The 18,596-nt window shown below is 44.8% G+C and overlaps 1 protein-coding gene across 3 annotated transcripts in view; it reads right to left on the bottom strand.

Annotated features, from left to right (window-relative positions):
- RGS8 (regulator of G protein signaling 8) overlaps positions 1–5,206 on the bottom strand; it is a 58,734-nt gene extending 53,528 nt beyond the window's left edge. Inside the window, exon 1 of one of the 3 annotated variants that reach the window (XM_044942752.2) lies at positions 4,027–5,206. The gene's annotated coding sequence lies outside the window, so the exon portion shown is untranslated. The remainder of the gene's footprint in view (positions 1–4,026) is intronic. The other 2 variants (XM_025285515.3, XM_044942750.2) reach the window with 2 other exon arrangements.
- Positions 5,207–18,596: the final 13,390 nt, after the last annotated feature.

Below are 18,596 nucleotides of genomic sequence, written 5' to 3'. Positions count from 1 at the left end.
AGACTAATATCTGACATGAGTATCCTGGGACCCAGATATGGTCCATAGGCTTTGCAGAAGTCAAAGAAAGAATAAGAGAGTTCTAGCCTGAACAGAGGGGCTTCCCCTGTAGCTCGGTGGTAAGGAATCCATCTGCCAGTACAGGAGATGCAGGTTTGATTCCTGGGTTGGGAAGATCCCCTGGAGAAGAAAATGGCAACCCACTCCAGTATTCTTGCCTGGGAAATCCCATGGGCAAAGGAGCCTAGAGGGCTCCTCCCATGTAATTATTATTACAAACGATTAGACATGACTGAGCAACAAAACAACAGCTTGAATAGAAGAGACATTTCAGTCCACACCCAGCCCTTTTGGAGGTAAATATCAGAACCCATTACAGGTTGATGTACATAAGCACATGCTTAAGATAAATGCTTAGTAAATTGTTTACATACATAATGTGGTAGATATAGAATTTCAAAACTTATATAGGATTGTGCCCATATGTCTGCCCACTTATGAGCATGTACACCCATTCAGTTCAGTTCAGTTCAGTCGCTCAGTCATGTTCGACTCTTCGAGACCCCATGAATCGCAGCACGCCAGGCCTCCCTGTCCATCACCAGCTCCCGGAGTTCACTCAGACTCACATCCATCGAGTCAGTGATGCCATCCAGCCATCTCATCCTCTGTCGTCCCCTTCTCCTCTTGCCCCCAATCCCTCCCAGCATCAGAGTCTTTTCCAATGAGTCAACTCTTCTCATGAGGTGGCCATATATGGTGCTTAATATAAAATCCATCGAAAGGATGAAAGAAAGAACAAGTGAAATTTCTACTAGAAAGAGATTTTACTTATTAATTTAATCAATTTTTATTTATTTAGCACTTGCTAGGGTCAGGCATTATGCTAAGGATACCAATGTTAGGCATACTTCTATAAACAAAGCAATCTTGGTTGCTTGTCTTGGGTTTCATTCTCCCTACCCTGCCTCTGTCCCTGTATCAAAACTTATCTAATTTAAGCATCTACCTGCTGTTTATGAAGTTAAGTCATATATATTGCAAGGCCGTTCTCAACAATGACCCTCTAAGCCCATCTTTTGTTTTTGATCAGCTGTTGCTCCAAACCTAGTCTCTGTTACTCTAAGTACCCTTAGGTCTGATGCCCTAATTTCAATCCTGTATTTGGTCTTTGTCATCAGTTAGTTACTGCTGTGTAACAAGCCACTCAATATCTTAGCAACTTAAAATAATCACCATTGGTTATTGATTACGGATCTCTGAGTCATCTGGCTGGTTCTGATGATTTGGGCCAGACTTGGCTGATCTTGGTTAGGCTGGCCCATGAATCCAAAGTCAACTGGTGGGTCAGCAGGGCCTGGTTGGTCTAGGATGGTCTCACCAGCATGCCTGGTACTTGAAGGTCTATTGGCTATGATGAAGGATACATGTTGCTCATCAACCATGTGGCTACCCAAGCTTTTCTTGGCAGAGGTAAGGTCCCAAGGAAAAGACCAGAAGTGCAAAGACCTCCTGAAGCCCAGGCTTGGCACTGGTACAACCTTACTCTGCCATACTTTATTTGCCAAACCAAGTGTCATAAGGCCAGAAGAGATTCAAGACTATAAACAGACACCACACTTGATGAGAAGGGCTACAAAGTCACATCATAAAGGCAAGAGTATAGGGAAAGGCTAAGGAATGGGGCTGTTTTTATGACGAATCTACCACATTCTTGGTATTTGAATTTATTTCTGGAATTTGAATCTTTGCTTTCCCTGATCTCAAACCTGGCTCACCTCTCTGAGGTTTTCAACTCTTTTGCCTCAGATAAGACTCTCCACTTAACTTCTAGCTCATTAGGAAGGCAACCCTTGAAGCCAGCCCCTTCTTAACAAGAGAGAAACTCAAACCCCTTCCATGAGTCAGTTCTCTTATTCTTAAGTAATCCTCCTCTTGTCATGAAAAAAAAAAAAAGAAAAAACCCTTAAGCTATTGCTAAAAATAGATATCTGAACCAGGCTGAACTCCAGCTGAAAACTGTAATCAAAATTCTGATACCCAGAGAGGGCAGACCACGTAAGAAGAACCTTTACAAAATGCTACCTTAACAAGGTTTATTTCTTGTTGAACAATAAAAATAAAATACTCTACCTTCTCAATTCTGAAACCCATTCTTGCTCACATTTTAACATGTCTGTAGCTAAGATGTCTTACAATCAGCAAGTATGTCTAATGTGCTAAGACTGGTAACCCCCCACTCCCACCAATGCCCCTCAAAAAATAGATATATTGAAACATGATTCCTTTTTCAATTGATGGATGGAGCCTTGTAACTGACAAAGTGTTGCTGTGGGTCACCACCTTGTTTATGAAAATGATCCAAATGAAATCAGAGAAAAGTAAGGCCTGAGAACTGGTAGGGTTTCCAAAAAGTTCAGCGTGCTATTGTCTCTAATTAAGGGAATTAGAGGTACTACTGAAAAGGATGACACAAATTAACCAATTGTTTTTCTCACTTGACATTTGCTAGAATGACTAATGATCACTGAAAGTGATGGATTTGAGTTCCCTGTCTCTCCTTTGCCCTGCCACCCTCTGGAACAGGGGCTGCTGGACAACAGAGAGGAGAAAAATATAAAATCAAGGAAAAGAAGCCAAACCCATGAAAACCTACAAATGGGTGGATAGCCTTTGAATAAGGAGCTGCATCATCTGCTCGTTACTTGGTTTGTTTCTTTGTTTTTTGTTTAACTGTGTTCGTTATAGGAGTTAAGAGGGCAGACTCTGGAGCCAGGCTGCTTTGGTTTGCATCCCAGCTCCACCAATTAAAAGCTGTGTGAGTTTAGGCAGGTGACTTTACCCTGCTGTGCCTAAGTTGTTTTTGTTTTTAAATATTTATTTCGCTGTGCTGGGTCTTGCGGCATGCAGCATTGTTGCAGCATGAGAACACTTAGTCGCGGCATGCAGGATCTAGTTCCCTGACCGGGAATCGAACCTGGGCCCCCTGTATTGAGAGAACAGAGTCCTAGCCACTGGACAGCCAGAGAAGTCCCTGTGCCTCAGTTTTTAATATCCATAAAACAGCTCTCACAAGTGGTTACACTTGCAGTAATGCCTGCCAGACATAAATGCTCATTAAAGTTATTATTATTATTACAATCTCCTTGAATTTTCCTGGAAGAGCAAATGATCCCTTCTCTCTGGAAAGCCAAAAAATATTTCCATAAAGTCCGAGAAGAAACCTAAGTCCTTCCCTGATGTGTAATTATTTTCCCCCTAAAATTAAAGCCATATATACCTTTCCCCAAGATATCTCCTTTTTGTATATGTAAAAAATCAGCAGTATTATTTAGGTGAGGGTGAACCTGCTAACTGAGCAGACTCTTTTTCCAGTGTTCAAAGTTGCACCGGTTCTGAAAAAGAAAAGGACAGAGTCGTCCCAGCATTTGCCATAGGGAAAGCGAAAAACCTTTTACAAAACAAGGCTAGATCCCTGCCATGCGGCTGTGTCCACAGAAACTCCCATACAGATCCCTGTGGGAGGCCCTTCTTCCTGCACTGCCACTTCCCAAAGCCAGATTCCTCACTGCGAGGACCCTGAGAATTGGAAGGGGATTCACAGAACCTGGGGATGGGGACGCGAGGAAAGTCCCCGGAGTGGCCTGCAGACTTGGGGCCTTCCTGGCAGCACAGATATCTCTATTCCGAGAGCCAAGAGGTCTGGAATCTAGAGAAATGAATCCCTTGAGGACTATAATGAATGCCGTGCTCCAGCAGAGCCGGCTCGGTTCAGCAGCTTGATTAATGACACGTGAGAGGACTCGAGGCAAATGTAATGGGAGAGCAAACCTTTGCAGGGTGCCTGCCCTGGATAAGATCCGGCGCCTCACACCCACTGAGGAAACCTCAGAGGGGCTTAGGAGAAACTCCTCCTGGAGCTGTGGGCCAAGGGCAAGGATCTGCCCTGGTCTGAGCTTCTGAGCCCTGAGTGCCTGCATGCCCTGAGAGCCAGCCAAGGGGAGGAAGGCCTCCATCTGCTCCTACCCAAGTCTCCGCTCCAGCGAGGGGGTCTCTCAGCTGCCAGGCTGGTCCTGCCCGCCTATTGGCTGACACATTTTTCAAAGCTGTTCTCAAAGGCTTTGATGAACCGGCTGTTGCTGGGCAGCAGCTGAAGTCATTTGCCCTGGAAAATGGAAGGAAGCAGGTGTAACCGCTCACCCCAACCCGACCCTCAAAAACACCCTTCCCACACACACTCTACAAATCATTGCGTCACTTTGTCCCTGTGTATTTTAATAAGCACACTAATCTCTGACCCCTTAGCATTTCTGCCCTAAAATGTAACCAAGAGTATCACTCTTTTCGGCTTCCCCTTTGAGAGAAAGAGGTGTCAGTCCCGGGCAATATTCTAGCCAAGACCTGAGGTCCCTCTTCAGGTGAACTCTGCCTACAGAGGATGCATGATGCCTCTCTCACCCTCTAAGTTCCATGTGTGTATGTACGTTTGGTCACTCAGTCATGTCCAACTCCTTGGAACCACATGAACTGTAGCCCACCAGGCTCCTCTGTCCATGAGATTCTCCAAGCAAGCATACTGGAGTGGGTAGCCATTCCTTTTTCCAGGGGATCTTCCCGACCCAAGGATCAAACGCATGTCTTTTTCATTGGAGGCAGATTCTTTACCATCTGAGCCACCAGCCTCCATAAAACAGCAGCATTCCTGGATCCAGAGGTGTCTCAGGAAGACTGAATACTTTTTATTCGATTTCTCATTTTATCAAGTATGAAAAAAACTGAAATAGCACTTCACCTAAAAATTAATGAAATCTCTAATTTTTGTTAACTGATGTAATTTTGTGTTTGAAAGTACTTTGAATTGAAATTTTATCACTTGAAAGGACTCTTTTCCACTCATCTTCTTTGATCACCACAACAATCCAGTAAGTTAAGCAAATAACTTTGAGGAAATTGAGACATCAAAAGAAAACGAAATTATCTAAGAATTTATTGTGAGTAATACAGCAGAGCTGGGATTCATATTCAAGTTTTCCCAGTCCCAGTCAAATATTCTTTCCAATCCTCCCCATTCTAATAAACCAATTAATAAATATTGTGAATGTCAAAAATTTGTCATGTACATGTACTTAATTTTCCTGAAAATCTACTAAATGTATCCCACATGACTTTCAGGCCTCTTCTTCCCCCTATCTGTTGCTCTAACCCAAATAAGATGACAAATAAGTTTGACATTAGAGGCATAGAGTAGAAGAGTGGGAGTTCGAGCTGATTGACAAAAACAAACATTGGGTGTCTTTGAGCAGAATTATGTTGTCTTTGAGCTGTTATGTTATAATATTATAACAGCTGCATTTAGAAAACACCCAGGTGTCAGAAGAAAAGGCAGATTTGAGTTATCACTTCTCTCGGGCCATCTTCCAATCTTCCCTTGCAACAACTGCAACTTTTTGCCCCTCTGGGTGTACCATAAAAGAGGTTCCTGCAACGCTTACATCAGAGGGAGTGACTGCTCCTCAGAGGAGCTAGGATTACAGGGTTGACCTCAAGAATACTCTTAGAAGCATTCCTCCTGTCTAGCAGCCTGGAAAATTGAATGTTACTTACAAAGGATCTTGACTTCCAGCTGAGGAGGGGGCAAAGTCTGGGTAAAATCAGAAAGCAGGACCCTCTATCTAAAGAGGCAGAGGTTTCCCCTTCAGAGTCCAGTCAACCTTTGAGCTGAAACCCTTGAGCTGTCCCTGTCCTTACATTCTTCCTGATCACTGCTGGTTTCTCTGCTTTTATAGCTTTTGCCTTATATTTCATGTACTTGTTAGCAAAGGGATCAACCAGCTAACCTGGGAGAGAGTTAAAAGTCCAATCCTAAGTAAAATATTTACATTATCTGTGTCTTCCTAAATAAATAAATGTTACAGTTTTCCAGTGACTTCCTAAAGAAATTCAACTCTTCAGCTTTGTTGCCTAACCCCGTTGATAATCATGATAGGAATTTCAGACCAGGTCAAAGGAATGGATCAGTGGGAGATGACCACATACTTTGAAGGAGATTGAAAACTTTTGTCCCTTGATTTACACCAAATAGACAGCCAGCTAACATGAGAGCACAGTCCACTAAGCGCAAGTCCATGGCCAGTAAGTTACCTGTGCTAAATGGGAGTGCACTGGGTCATCGGAATATGCAGGTCCATGAAAAAGGGCAGGAGCACTTGTTTCCAGCAAGTTCATTCATGCATTCTCCTGTTCATTCATTCATTGTCAGTACCTGTCAAGTGCCATGCCCTCTGCAAGGCTGGACAAGATAGAGGGGTTCTGAATGGTCCAGACTGAGTATCCAATTCCCAGTCAGAGCCCTGACCTTGCCCTCCAGGCTTCAACCTCTGTAGAGCATCCTCGGAAGGGGAAGGGGCACTTTGTCCTACAACCCAAATTTCTGTGAGAGATGCTTGGGTGGTAGCAAAGGCAAAAACCAGAACTGCTCCCTGGAGGCTGGCGAAGTTTTATCGTCCCCAGAGGAGATGACACTAGTCTAGATAACAAACTGCTCTGGTCTCACAAACCCTACCTGCCCACTCCCCACGCCCCAACCCTGAGCGAACCCGATAAGACAGAAAACAGAAATAGGGCTTGTGGAGGGGAAGACAAAACGTAAATTGGCATAGACTTCAGCTAAGAAAAATGCTATCCCTTTCGTTTTTGTGTCTTTGACTCCACACAACTCCTGGGTTTTTCTAACTTTATTTTCTCCTGATCCATGCTCACAGCATCCTCCCACCTTCCCCCTCTGTCCTGAAGTGGAAATACAGAACCAATATCAGCTCTAACCTGATTATCTGTAAAAATTGGGCCAGCGCAGGGTCAGGGATAATAAACGCAGGCAATTTGGAAAAACCATTTAAATTTGCCTTTGGCCTACATTTGTTTGTGTGTGTGCGCTTTGCAGTAGATTTACCTTCCTAATTACGTTTTGTTTGCATTTCCTCAGCACACATTGACTGGGAAGTCAGGGCGGGGTTCAGAGAGTGGGCCGAGTGTTGAGAAAAGCAGGCTTGAGATTAAAATTTGTAGGAGTTAAGCCACAAATTGCATCATTCATTTAACAAATATTTATTGAGCGGCAACAAATGGTGGCACACAGCTCTTGGTTTTGCAGGAGTTAGAAAGTAAGTATGAGAAATATGGTCTGCCTTAAAGAAGCTTGCCATCTTCTCAGGAAGGGTATATTCACATTTGGTGTTCATACAATTGAGATTTCACTGCAGCTTTAAATATGAGCCTAAATAGCACTGATTTTAACCCAAATTATCAGCAGACCCTAAATGGCTTTTGATCTAATGAGACTCAGATAAATAAGGATTCCTCCAGGAACTATACTATGATTTTCTTTGTTTCTCTGATTGCATAAAACACACATTTTTCAGCCTGTAGAAGACAGCAGAGGAATCACTTCCCAGGGTACACGGGCGTTCACAATAATGGGTTGGAGACGTTTCCCCTTGAGACGGTGTGTCTGAATTTACTGATGAGTTAATCACTGAGGAAGCAAACATTCGATGTGTCACATGTCCTCAGTTCAGGCGCTTCCTGGCAGGCCCATCACAGTCGCAGCCTTGCTTTTGGCTTACATTCCTAGGCCTGAAATCTGCGACACTGTCCCTCAAAGGACAGGCATGCGTGCTCAGTCACTAAGTCATGTCTGAGTCTTAGCGACCCTATGGACTGTAGCCCAACAGGCCCCTCTGTCTAGTGGAATTTCCAGGCAAAAATACTGGAATGAGTTGCCATTTCCTTCTCCAGGGCATCTTCCTGACCCAGGGATCAAACCTGCATCTCCCGCATTGGCCAGCAGGTTCTTTACCGCTGAGACACCTGAGAAACCTTCAGGGGGCAGGAGCCTTCCCCAACTCAATCATCCAGGGAAGAAAAGTGTGCCGACATGGGGAAAGCAGTGAGGGGCAGGAGCCATGGTGGACCCACACGCAAAGTGGGACAAAACTGTGACTCCATAACACTAGCCTTCCACCCAGATTCTCCTAGGAAAACAGATTCCTTTCTACCCGCTTGCTGCTGTTTCCATGATGGCCAGAGGAACTGGTGAAGTGGATTGTGTGTGCGTGTCACTTGCTGGGTGGGAATCCCAGATCCATCCTCGCTGCCCCCACTCCTGGGAAAGCACCCTGGCTGTCCGTGGTCTGTTGTGGGAGAGACGGCAGCCCCCTGTTAGGGATGAGCGAGGGACTCTCAGAAGGCACCTCTTCCCAGGCTTACCCAGACATGATCAGCAGCAAGGTCCGAGGCACCCAGCACAGAGGCTCACTTGTACACGTGCCAGCCAGGTGCCTCCTCACTGCAGGTGACCTAGGACACCACTGAGCTCGGTTCAGAGGTCAAACAACATCTTTTACACATAGTGGAAATAAGGGTTGTTATGTGAAATGACATATATATTAGGTATATTCGTACTTTGTATCACAATTAAAAAAAAAAAGTCTACTTTAGGACATTCTGCATTCATGTGGATGGACTTGAAGCCAAAGCCTTAGAAATTATCCCCTAGTATTCATGGAATAAATACTAAGGTAAGAGTCAATGTTTGCATCGTAAACAAGCAAGTGACAATATAAATAAAAGGACCAGAGATGTAGAGAGTGAAGTCCCTTCTAAAAAAGGCCGTATCTAGGAGGACTGGCAAACCCTTCTAGTTCCTGCATGAGTTTCCAGAAATGCCTCTTGTAAAGCATCACTTAGCAAGGGAAAAGCAGACACCTGCTTTATAGCTTCTCCTATAACTGAAGAGTTTTGGGAGCGAGGGAGGGAGAGAGGACAGGAGATTTAGTGCCCCAGGGTCCCTGAGAAACTTTTCAAAAGTACATCTTATAAAGACTCTGATTCCTCTTTATAACTGGTACTAACCAATGCCACCTGCTAAGCTGAGCAGGTGGAGATTTGAACACCAAGATCGAGCAGGTAATTAACCACCTAGGTAGGAAGACCTGATATCCCCAGAAATGCCTTCTCTACTCTTGAAATTAATGTGGGAGTATTTTATTTCCAAAGCCAAATTCCCCTGAAGAGGTAACACTTTAGACTGTCTGTCATTTACATCTCAGTGAGAATTTGTTTCAGATCCCGTTCTAAAACTAAGTATTGGTAAGAACAAGAAAAGAACATGACAACCCCACATGGCTTGGAGCATGGATCCCCAGTCTTTCTGGCATCAGGGATGGGTTTCATGGAAGACAATTTTTCCATGAACCAGGGTGAGGGGTAGGGGGTGATTGGGGGTTGATTCAAGCACATTGCATTTAGTGTGCACTTTATTTCAGTTGTTCGTGTGTCTTCACTCCAGCCTCTTCCCTAAACAATGCAACGTGACTACAGAGTTTCTGCCCACAGCACCTCCCAGGAGGTGGTGGAAAGGAAACCCTGGCCTGGGCCCCACAGTGTCCTTCAAGGAGAGGCACGCAGGAGAGACTGACAGGTCAGCTGTTAGCCCTGAGCCAGAGAGCTGCCGTCTCCACGGAGGCGTGCCTGGGCTCCCCCACCCTGGGATGAAATCAGGGTTCAGACAAGGGCCTTGAAGCCATCCATGGACTGACAGCATAATACCCATGACTTGCACAGTATGTGTCTTTCAGCTGCAGAAATAAGGGCAGGGTAATTTTAGCTCCGCGTGTGTTAGCACAACTCCATCTCTCCTAACACCAGACTGGCTCCAGAGACCCATTGTGTCCTTCTGCATCAGGGCACTCAGACGCTGAAGAATCACAGACTGGGGACTTCCCTGGTGGTCCAGTGGCTCAAACTCCATGTTCCCAGTGCTGGGGGCCCAGGTTCGATCCCTGGTCAGGGAATTAGACCCCACCTGCCACATCAAAGATCAAAGATTCCACGTGCTGTAACTAAGACCTGGCATGGCCAAATAAATATTAAAAAGAAAAGAACCACAGACTGCAAACTCCTGGGAGTCAACTGGGGCTCAGGCGGAGAACAAGGCTCAAGGCTACCAGCGGTTCTCCGCCCACAGCCCAGAGCTTCGTGTCCTGAAGTGCCGACCTCTGAACATCCAAGGGGACACGGTGCTCCCAGCATCCGCTGGCTGACGCACAGCTCCCCTAAAAGCAGCTCTGTGCAAACAGAGCACAGTGGAAAGAGGACTCCCCTGTGCGGAACACTCGGCCGGCCAGCATCCTGTGACCCAGAAAGGAAGAGTGACCTAACCGCCCTCCTTCTCCTCCTTTTTCTTTCTTTGGTTTGAGAGGCTCCTCTTTTCCCTGATTTTCTTCCTACTTCTGCAGATGTGCTTTTATGTATAAGTTGGGTGTTTTTTTTATTCCTTATAGGATATTGTCTACTCTCACTTTCCTAATTTTATGGGTCTTATATTTTAGTGGAAAAACCTAGGATCTCATCATTTCCACTCGAACCAATTTTGCCCTCCTCAGCTGTTCTCTCTTTGCTTACCAAAGACCAGGCTCGAGTGCTTAGTGAAGGAAAAGATTAAGAATCTGAACTATGAATATGTACAAGTGCACGTGCACATCTGCACACACACAGACACACACACACACACACACACACACACACACATATGCACACCCTTGCCACTGGGGTCAGAATGTACACCTGGCTCAAACCCATCTGAGCCAGTTGAAGACAAAGACCTTTCCTCTCTCTAATTACAGTCTCCACATCTAGGTGGCACCTCACATCTGATCGCCTTTAGGATCCAAGGACTGCATTTCCTTCGCTCCTGGTGAACAGCAAGTTACTCCAAAGGGCCAAAGACTGTATGACATACCATGGGATGACCAGGCTTTGGCCCTGGATAACACTCACTGGCCTTCCCCTGTCTACTTGGGACAAGCTACCTACTCCCTGACTTTAAGAAAAAGATACTGAGTTGCAAACTATTGTCAAGTTAATTCTTATTTTTTCAAATCTCACCCCTGCCCCTTAATTGCTCTGTAAGCTCAAGCAACTTCGACATTTCTTTGCCTCAGTTTTCTCCTCTTTAAAATAGAGATAACAAAAATTATGTGTCCCTTAGCAGTCATGGTGTCCAATCAGCATGAAACACCTACAGCAACAGACCCCAACTCTGGACAGCTTATCCAACAAGATAGCACACAGGGTGAAGGGAAAAAACTAGATGCTGAGGTCCTAGAAAAGGCTGGGAAACACCAAGACTCCAGGTTACAGTAATGAACACTGTCCTTAGGGCAGCCCTGTTGGGATTAATCAGCTCCATTCTCTGTTCCCACCTTGTTTCACTCAACTCAGGTTTTGTATTTGCAAGAGAAAGAGCCTGATAGGTCCAGGACAGATCACACACCTGTCTTTGTTAATGGTGGAGGACACAGAAATTACATGTGTGGTATAGGCAATGTCACCCGACTCCAGTGTTCTTGCCTGGAGAATCCCAGGGATGGGGGAGCCTGGTGGGCTACTGTCTATGGGGTCACACAGAGTCGGACACGACTGAAGCGACTTAGCAGCAGCAGCATAAAGCCTAAAATTAAGACCCAGGGATTTCCCCTGGCAATCCAGTGGTTAAGACTCCATTCTTCTAATACAGGGGTCACAGATTTGATCCCTGGTCAGGGAACTAAGATCCCACATGCCATGCAGTGCAGCCCCCCAAAAAAAGAATTTAAAATTAAGACCCAGTATTATATGTGCCTTGACATCTGGGGAAAGTTGGAGGGCTTTGACTGATCTAACCACAATTCTCCTCCCTTTCTGCTCCTGCAAATAGGGCCCCCTAGCCAAATGATTTTTCATGCAAAGATAGGCACAATAAAGGACAGAAATGGTATGGACCTAACAGAAGCAGAAGATATTAAGAATAGGTGGCAAGAATACACAGAAGAACTATACAAAAAAGATCTTCATGACTCAGATAACCACGATGGTGTGATCACTCACCTAGAGCCCAGACATCCTGGAATGTGAAGTCAAGTGGGCCTTAGGAAGCATCATATGAACAAAGCTAGTGGAGGCGATGGAATTCCAGTTGAGCTATTTCAAATCCTAAAAGATGATGCTGTAAAAGTGCTGCAATCAACATGCCAGAAAATTTGGAAAAAGCAGTAGTGGCCACAGGACTGGAAAAGGTCAGTTTTCATTCCAATCCCAAAGAAGGGTAATGCCAAAGAACATACAAACTACTGTACAATTGCACTCATCTCACACGCTAGCAAAGTAATGCTCAAAATTCTCCAAGAGAGGCTTCAATAGTATGTGAACCATGAAATTCCAGATGTTCAAGCTGGTTTTAGAAAAGGCAGAGGAATCAGAGATCAAATTGCCAACATCTGTTGGATCATCAAGAAAGTGAGAGAGTTCCAAAAAAAGAAAACATTTACTTCTGTTTTACTGACTATGCCAACGCCTTTGACTGTGTGGATCACAACAAACTGTGGAGAATTCTTCAAGAGATGGGAATACCAGACCACCTGACCTGCCTCCTGAGAAATCTATATGCAGGTCAGGAAGCAACAGTTAGAACTGGACATGGAAAACAGACTGATTCCAAATCAGGAAAGGAGTACATCAAGGCTGTATATTGTCACCCTCTTATTTAACTCATATGCAGAGTACATCATATAAAATGCCAGGCTGAATGAAGCACAAGCTGGGATCAAGATTGCTGGGAGAAATATCAATAACCTCAGATATACAGATGACACCACCCTTGCGGCAGAAAGTGAAGAGGAACTAAAGAGCCTCTTGATGAAAGTGAAAGAGGAAAGTGAAAAAGCTGGCTTAAAACTCAACATTCAGAAAACTAAGATCATGGCATCTGGTCCCATCACTCCATGGCAAATAGATGGAGAAACAATGGAAACAGTGACAGACTTTATTTTCTTGGACTCCAAAATCACTGCAGATGGTGACTGCAGCCATGAAATTAAAAGATGCTTGCTCCTTGGAAGGAAAGCTATGACCAACCTAGACAAGCATATTAAAAAGCAGAGACATTACTTTGCCAACAAAGGTCTGTCTAGTCAAAGCTATGGTTTTTCCAATAATCATGTATGGATGTGAGAGTTGGACTATAAAGAAAGCTGAGCACTGAAGAATTGATGCTTTTGAACTGTGGTGTTGGGGAAGACTCTTGAGAGTCCCTTGGACTGCAAGGGGATCCAACCAGTCCATCCTAAAGGAAATCAGTCCCGAATATTCATTGGAAGGACTGACCCTGAAGCTGAAGCTCCAATACTTTGGCCACCTGATACAAAGAACTGACTCATTGGAAAAGACCCTGATGCTGGGAAAGATTGAAGGCAGGAGGAGAAGAAGATGACTGAGTATGAGATGGTTGGATGGCATCACTGACTCGATGGACAGGAATTTGAGCAAGCTCCGGGAGTTGGTGATGGACAGGGAAGCCTGGTGTGCTACAGTCCACGGGGTCACAAAGAGTCGGACACAACTGAGCGACTGAACTGAACTGAACTGATCCAAATGACTGACCCTCCTTATCAAACAAACCAAGTGCAATTCCTGCCTATCCTTGAGTTGCTGATTTCAGTTCTCTGCCAGCTCATGGAATTATTCAAACAACCCGATCACGTCCTCACATGGGAATCAGCAGGTACCTCATCCTCTTGACACTATAAAATGTGCCTCCCACAGCCCCTGCTGGATCAGTCTTTTCCTGTGTGCAGCCCCTGTGTGAGTTTGTGTGGCCTGTGCTGTCTTCCTCCCCCAGCCTGTGAGTCCACGTCACTAATAAACTTCTATCAGTCTCTCCTGTCTGGTGTCAGGCATCCTGTGTCCGGCCACCCCCATAACCCTGTGGAGGGAATCCCTGCTTCACCAATGGAGTGAAGAGGAGCCCCCTTGAGTACCTGTTCCAGGAGCTGGGTAGGTCCCAAGAGGAAAATCAAGAGCTGTAAGCAGAGACCAGGAGGAATGCAGGTCCAGCAAGAACAACAACTGGCCAGTATATCATGAAAAGTGCTTAACACAGGGCTCGAAAACCAGAAAATGGTTCCAAAAATGTAGGCAGCGGTAACATTATTCCCACATTGTCCCGGAAATCCACAAAGTCTCTGAAAATAAACCTCCCATTGTAGCGTTTTCCACATTTATAGAATACTCTCTGCCTCTCCTCTCCAGACCCATCACTTCATGTCGGTATAGAGCATCAGGCATCAAAAAGCCAAAGGCAGGACTTCCCTTGCAGTCCAGGGGCTAAGACTCTGAGATCCCAGCGCAGAGGGCCTGGGTTTGATCCCTGGTCAGGGAACTAGATCCAGCACGCCGCAACTAAGACCCAGAGAAGCCAAAATAAATAAACATTAAAAAAAAAAAAAAGCCAGAGGCATCATTAGAACAACCACAGCTGTGGGTCCCAAAGCAGGAAGTATAAAGACAGTGGCAGCCACCCCCGTGTATGGGATTCCTGAGTTGAGCAGACAGATGAGGCAGTAGAGCATCACACAAGCACCTTGCTCTGCAAGTAACATCACTGCATCAGACTGGAAGGGAACAGGTGATGAACCAATGCCCCCCTGCACAGAGCCACGCCCCTGATTATTTACCTCCTCCAGGCAAGAGGAACACAATTAAAAACACTACATTTGGTGAGCACTGGCCTTCACGGAGAAGGTAATGGCAACCCATTCCAGTACTCTTGCCTGGAAAATTCCATGGATGGAGGAGCCTGGTAGGCTGCAGTCCATGGGGTCGCGAAGAGTCGGACATGACTGAGCGACTTCACTTTCACTTTTCACTTTCATGCATTGGAGAAGAAAATGGCAAGCCACTCCAGTGTTCTTGCCTGAAGAATCCCAGGGACGGGGGAGCCTGGTGGGCTGCCGTCTATGGGGTCGCATAAAGTCGGACACGACTGAAGCGACTTAGCAGCAGCAGCAGCAGGCCTTCTGAGCAGAATGTGTAGCTAGTGCCTGTTGGTTTATCCCAACCACAAACGCCACAGAGCCCCCGACCCAAACATCAACCTGTTGCCTATCGTTCTGCCACCAAAATGTCATTCTTCCAGTTTCTGAGAGTCTTTTTCAGAATAACACAGGTCCCACCTTTTTAGCAAATACCTTACATATGCAGTCGTTTGCTCTCCTTACGCTGAGAAACGAAATAGGACACAGGCTGAGTACCTGACTGGAAGCAGAACACCCGACTAGGACAAGACCCAGGAGGGAGGAAAGGAGGGCTGAGCAGTGGCCGGGGACACACACTAGTGAAAACATCAAGACAGCTACTCAGGGACCAGGGTCAGCCAGCACTGACCCCACCTCGAGCTCTGGGACCATCCAGCTAAGTGATGCTGCAGCCTGGCTTCACCCTAATCTCTGTGCCAAGCACTTGGCTTCTGCCTCAACAGTCAGGGGTATGCTAGCCCGGTCAGTCAGTCAGTTCAGTTCAGTCGCTCGGTTGTGTCCGACTCTTTGCGACCCCATGAATCGCAGCACGCCAGGCTTCCCTGTCCATCACCAACTCCCGGAGTTCACTCAGACTCACATCCATTGAGTATGTTGGCTAAATTCCCAAAATCCCCAGACGCTGCCAGGACCTGGGATTTCAGCTCTCTGAGCATCAGAATCCTAAGTGGGCTTTTCACCATGCCAATCCCTATTCTTCTCCTTTGCTTCCCCCCATCCCAGAGATTTTCAACCGTGTTAGGTTTAGAAATCAAAATTCTTGAGTAGCTGCAAGCACAGCTCTCTGCTGTTTAAGAGCAGTAAGGATAATAATTAAATGCTTATTAAATGCCAGGCACTTTATAAATATTATATTCTTATCTCCTATAATAATCCTCAAGGTGGGCTTTGTACTAAACACCAAACAGACGAGTCTGGCATGTTAAGGGACTTGTCCAAGGTCACACAAATAGTCGATGACAGAGCTGGAACTCAAATCTAATTGCAAAGCCTCAAATACACTCATTGCCTCTTGAAAATGTTTTTCAAGGACATCATCATGTCATAATCATGATGGGAAAGTTAACCATACACCCATGAAGAGTCCATGAAAACATGACAAATTTTTCTGAAATTTTTACTCAGGCGTTCAGGATGTAAACCGCTTGGACAGCAATTTCTGGCCACAGTTGATCACATTACTCAGGTCTCAGAGAGCCAGACCCTGTCCTAGAAGCTAGATAAATAAATGTACCTTGTTGCATCTGAATTCTACTGTAAAATCCTGCTATCTTTTTGTCTGTTTCTAGAATCCTTATTGATACATCTTTTCAATGTGTTCACATATCACCCGCAGCTAGAACATAAAAATGTCCCTGGCTTGGAGCACCATATGAACAGCATTTATACCTTTTAAAAATGTGGGCATCCTTTAAAATATTCACATTTTACAAGAAACAATACCATTTAGGATGTTCCAACAGAAAAGCATTCTTTTCCTTCTGTTCTTCTATTGTAGTCATGGAGACTTCAAATTTGGTTGAAACGAACAGATAAAATTAAAACCTGCACAAAAAGCTGATATCAGAGCAAATAACAATGACAGTTGATATTTCAGGGGGTTTTGTGTCTGAGGAAATCAATCATTCTACAGACGTTACCTCTTGCTGATCTCTCACTAAGGTAGGGAAAGGACAGGTATTCCTGCCCCAGTGAGATCTACATGGGAACCCCGGTGAAGACCGTGGTAAAGGGAGACCGGGTCTGTGCCTCAGGGAAACACACGGCTGAAACAGACGCTTGCTCCCACCCAGTTATTTGGCATCAGACTGGTCAAATTCATCATCTGAAGTTCATGTTTTCATCAGTCAATTCAGCCACATTGATCTGTATGGACAAGAATTGTCAGATTTATCAACAAACCATGGAGATATACATACACCTGTTCTCCCCCAAACCCCTCTCCCAGCCAGGCTGGCACATAACATTGAGCAGAGTTCCATGTGCTGTACAATAGGTTTTTGTACAGTTGAGTCCCTTCACTGTTCACCTGAAACTATCACATTGTTAATCGACTGTACCCCAATATAAAATGGTTTTGGTGTGAAAAAAATAAATAAATAAATAACATTAAAATTAAAAAAAAACAAACCATGGAGAAGAGCTAAGAATAAACCTCAGGTTGTTCCATTGAATGTGGGGCTTTAAAACACCTCCCCGCCCTGCCAGACATTGCTCACCTTGATGGCTGCCGGTGTCCTAGGGGAGGGAGGGGGTCACTAAAACACAGATCTGATCACCTTACTCCCCCCAGAGACTAGGGATGGACTTGAAACGCTCCCTGATGACACAGTCCTTCCTGATCTGACCTCTTGCCTAGTGTTCTGTGCCGTATCACTTCCCACCCCCACTGCCATGTCATAGTTGTGAGACGCTGTTGGCGACTAGCACTCATTTAAATATTCCAGACTGTTGCCTGGCCATACGACTTCTCACGACCAGATACATATGCCCCAATCTCCACCCACCATCGCCTGTATGAAAACAATCATTTATCCCTCTTTTCTTACCTTTTTAAAACATTTTTATTGTGGTATAGTTGCTTCACAGTGTTGTCCTTACTTTTTTAAAGTAATGTCTTATTGTTTTAGAAAAAAAAGCACATGGAAAATATAGTTAATAAAGAAACTAGAACAAGAAAACTAAAAGTATATATAATCCCATCGTGCACAGACAACATCTTGTTAGTATTTTGGGTATATTCCTTACAATCTTCTTTATATGAACAAGTAGAGACATTTTCTACCACACCAATTTGAACTTCTGAGACTCAGCTTTAGTGCCACTTCCTGTAAGATGATTTTTCTAACCTTTTCTCCCCCTCATCTTCCCAAACTTAATCATGCTCTCTCCCACTCACCCTTCAGGTCTCAGTTTAAATGTCATATCCTCAGACAGTCCTTTCCTGACCCTCCCCCAAGTATATAACTTACATCACCCCATTTACTCTCTCTCTCTGATAACGCAGTCTTTCTCTTTTATCACTTTATCTGAATTTATAATTGTGTATTTACTTGTGTGTTTATACAGTCACGTCTTTCCCATTAGACCGATAACTTCATGAACGTTGGGGACATATCTTGTCATGCTTATCACTGCACCGCAAAACTGAAACGGCATCTAGTGTCATCAAACACGCAGTGGATATGTTTAATAAACGGATGAATGGCAGTTCCCTTCTCCATACCCCCACGAACGTCTTACCAATCTCTGCCATGTCACTGCTTACGTACTTTATGATACCAGTTGCTCACCACTTAACTGAATGTTCCTGGAATAAAAAGACTGTGTTTAAGTCCCCGACTTCATTCTTAACACATGACCTCACTACATCTCTATCACACAATGCTCTGCCCGTGTCATATGTTCAGTTCTTTTGAATGATTTTAAATGAATGAATGAACTGCTGTATGGGCAGGACAGCTTGCCAGGGTTGCTCTTGGGTGGTCCCACTTCTTGTGTAAATTCTTTATTTCTGGTTTTGCTTAGTAACAGTTTCCACATAATACCAAAATATTGCTGAAAAGTGAAAACATTGCTTCTTGCTCCAGATGTTTCATTTTCAGAAGCCAAACATCCTGATCATTTCACACATATGAGAAATTGAGTGTTTTTTCATCCAGGTGTTTGGCATCTTCTTGGACCATT

Source organism: Bubalus bubalis, chromosome 5 (genome assembly GCF_019923935.1).
Source record: "Bubalus bubalis isolate 160015118507 breed Murrah chromosome 5, NDDB_SH_1, whole genome shotgun sequence".
Classification (NCBI taxonomy): Eukaryota; Metazoa; Chordata; class Mammalia; order Artiodactyla; family Bovidae; genus Bubalus; species Bubalus bubalis.
The sequence above is the reverse complement of the archived record's forward strand: the minus strand, read 5'-3'. Positions and strand labels throughout refer to the sequence as shown.